General features: G+C 39.7%; 1 long non-coding RNA gene across 2 annotated transcripts in view; it reads right to left on the bottom strand.

The window, feature by feature from the left end:
* The window catches only part of LOC123983990, an 87,353-nt gene extending 84,361 nt beyond the window's left edge, over positions 1–2,992 (bottom strand). For both annotated transcript variants that reach the window (XR_006828340.1, XR_006828339.1), the window contains exon 1: positions 2,763–2,992. This is a non-coding gene — a long non-coding RNA (uncharacterized LOC123983990). The remainder of the gene's footprint in view (positions 1–2,762) is intronic.
* Between the last annotated feature and the right edge of the window lie 235 nt (positions 2,993–3,227).

The raw sequence follows: 3,227 nt of genomic DNA, 5'->3' as shown, positions 1-3,227 counted from the left end.
TCGACCAATGCAGGATTATGATTTCAGTAATGCAGCGTGATACATCTTTAAATCGATATTTTTGTATAGTGACAGACCAAAATAACCATCACAGTTTTTCATTGGCTGCCGATACGAATCACATATAACCTAAAGCCCTTTAACTTGTGTTTAGCTGTAATATCTACAAAGAAATCAGAGTTGGTTGGGCATTTTGCAACCGATCAGCAAGGATGAAACATGTCTTTCCGATTTACAAGTAATTTACATGTAATCTGTCATCTTGTGTCGGTTTCCAGCCTGTGTGAATGTATGATATATCAGTTAACATCAGACAAAGTGTATGGGTCTGTGTGTTTGGCTTCCTTCCGCTAAGCGTCATATTTAGTTGCTGGGCAAGGAAAATGGTGCATGTGACAAGAGGAAGCTTGCGTTGCTGTGGTCACAAGGAAGAACAATGAGGAAATGACTGAGCTGCTGGGTTTTTTAATCACACACACAAAGAGAATACAATATGATGTCAAAGAACAAGCCTCTTTAAATAAAGGTTGTATAAATAAAACATGCAAACACACTCCCTCCTATTGTCTCTCTTTCACACACACACACTTTGTTCCCTCCTGTTGCATGCACTCACACTCCTGTTCGCTGTCACACTAGTACAGTCTCTTCCTCACACACTCACTCAGCCCATATCCGGGTTGACAGCTCTATACTTCTCAGTCTTCAGCCACATGAATGGAAGAAACAGGGGCAGGGAAACCCCATGTCACTCATATGAGTTATTATGAAACTCATATACACACACACACACACACACACACACACACACACCTCCACCGAGTAGAGTTAACCTGAACCTTTACTTTTAGTAAGTCCAAATAGTGAACAAATTAGGTGGTGGAATGACGATGGGCAAAGATGTGAAAAAGAAAGTAAATAGAAAGCTGAGTGATATATACTCGAGCCATTTCTTTAAATTAGTTTTTCCTTCCAAGATTCAGACATTTTTTGGAAAGTGAAACTAAGAAAAATAGGTTTCCAGTGTGGTGATAAATTCAAATACTGTATATACACACTGTACGTTAAACAACGTCACAGCAAAGGGGAACAGAGAACAAGAATACCGAAATCTCACCCAATAAATGACTGATGTCTTCTTCTTTAATCTTTATTTGAACTGTAGTTGTAGGGCCATTTAGTAGCTATTCTAGGGCTTTCGATCACGTCACAAAATCTAACTCAGTTTGCCTAGTTGACATGTATTTGGTGTTCGATTTTGTCATTTTTCTGAGCACTACGGATACAATGCAAACATAGATGAACAGTCCCTAAAACACTCAGAAAAAATGGAAACTAAAACATTCCATGACAACTAGTAGGGTTGAGGGAGTACTCGACTGAAACGAATGTCCGTTACTTTCACGAGTATCAGAGTAAAATGGAGTCAATATCCGTAATAAACCATTTAACTTTTTTAAATTGTTTTGTAAATAGTTCTCTTACTATTGTGAACAAAAACATTTCTCTGAAGCCGTTTTGAAAATAGTTTTCTAAAAAATACACCAACTTCTCATCAACCAATATAAATGTCAGTCTAAAATTTCCGGTTAGCCCCGCCCACGTGCGGGTTAAGCCCCGACCTATCTGAGTAGGGATAGGCTACATCTAATTTAGTTGGTTAAAACAGATGATGGCGTACTCGCTCATCCCTAACAATAGACACACTTCAAACTGAGGAAGATCATGTGATGCAACTGAAAGCTCTAGAGCATCTACTAAATCAATCTTGAGATTGTATTGTCAGAAGTAGTAGCCTACTTGTTCTGTGCAATAGCAAAGAAAATCTTGTGAGGGGGCGTAGTAATGTCTTAACATCTAAATGTCTGTATAATGTTCTACTGTAACATTCATTTACAGCACATTCTTTAAAATTCAACTCTTTAACTTTATTATTCTGATGATGTAGCACATGGTATGGTGTAGTATTCTGAACAGCTTAAAATCACAATTTGTCATTTTGTGTTATAATCTTTTTTTTTTTTTTTTTAAAAAGCACAAAAATAAATTGTAAGGTACGAGCACCCAAACGCAGCTTAACTCGTTCCGACACCACCTGAAAGCAACATCTCGCGGTGACTTCCCTGACTACAGCAACAAGTATTTAAGTGACGCCCACTGCATTCTGGTAAGACTCTTTCCAGGAGGTGACGCTCACCAACCAAACTTCTCATACTGATAAGGATCATATGCAACTATAAAAAGATCAGTGAAGTTCACTCAAGACTTTTTTCTGCGGGTTGATAATAACCGGGTGCTGCTCGTCTGACACTTGTTGTGCGTTCATGGATACACCACATAGGGGAAGAGAGTTGCAACCAAGTCAAAGAAAAGCGTTTCAGGTCAAGTCATTCAATAACTTTTTTAAAAAATACAAAAGGAAGAGGAAGGCCGGGTTACTATCTCTGTCTGATACCGCATACTTCCTTTTATCTTTGCGCAAACCGCCCATTACGCATGAGTGAGCTCTGCAATGCCCTCAAACTTCTCTTAACTTCTTATCAGTTGACAGCTCTGCAGAGTCTAATTCTGTGTGAAAAGTATTAAAACATCGTTGCGACGATGCACAAATTCAGCCTCGGTGAATGCAAAGTGTTATAAAAGTAGCATACTGCTTCCTCGTTTGGACTCTGAAAAGAGCACAGCTGTGAGGTGGAAAACTTATCCGACTTTTATGCGTTGAATTCATAAAAGAAAATGAACTGAATGAATGACAGACTTACCTCACTTCACTGGCGGACAGGCGCAAACTTTGCATGTCTTTTCTTTTTCTTTTCAGCCAGCCTTTGTGAGACGCACATCTGCATCAATATATGACCTGACACATTTTCTTTCACTTTAAAACTTTTGCACTGGTGACTAAAAACCATCCTGCACACACAGTAACCGCGTGCGCGCTTTCTCTCTCTCTGGGTCTCCTCACTAACTTTATTAATTGCTGCACCAGAGATGTCCTCCTCAGCTCCACCATTCATACTGAGGTGGCTGCGAGACTTGCAGTGTAATACATTTATTTTTGGTCACACCCACCACCCGCCAGTCCTCCCCCCTCTGCAGCAGCAGAAGAGGTACCATAATGACTGGAGCTGTCTGTCATCAGTGCTAAACTAAACCACAAACACATACTGTAAGTCATGGACGCATTCATTCAACAATGTTGAAGGTACAAACTTACTTCTCACTGACCT

The sequence above is a fragment of the Micropterus dolomieu genome, linkage group LG15 (assembly GCF_021292245.1).
Source record: "Micropterus dolomieu isolate WLL.071019.BEF.003 ecotype Adirondacks linkage group LG15, ASM2129224v1, whole genome shotgun sequence".
In the NCBI taxonomy this organism is placed as follows: domain Eukaryota; kingdom Metazoa; phylum Chordata; class Actinopteri; order Centrarchiformes; family Centrarchidae; genus Micropterus; species Micropterus dolomieu.
This window is presented reverse-complemented; position numbering and strand designations above follow the sequence as displayed.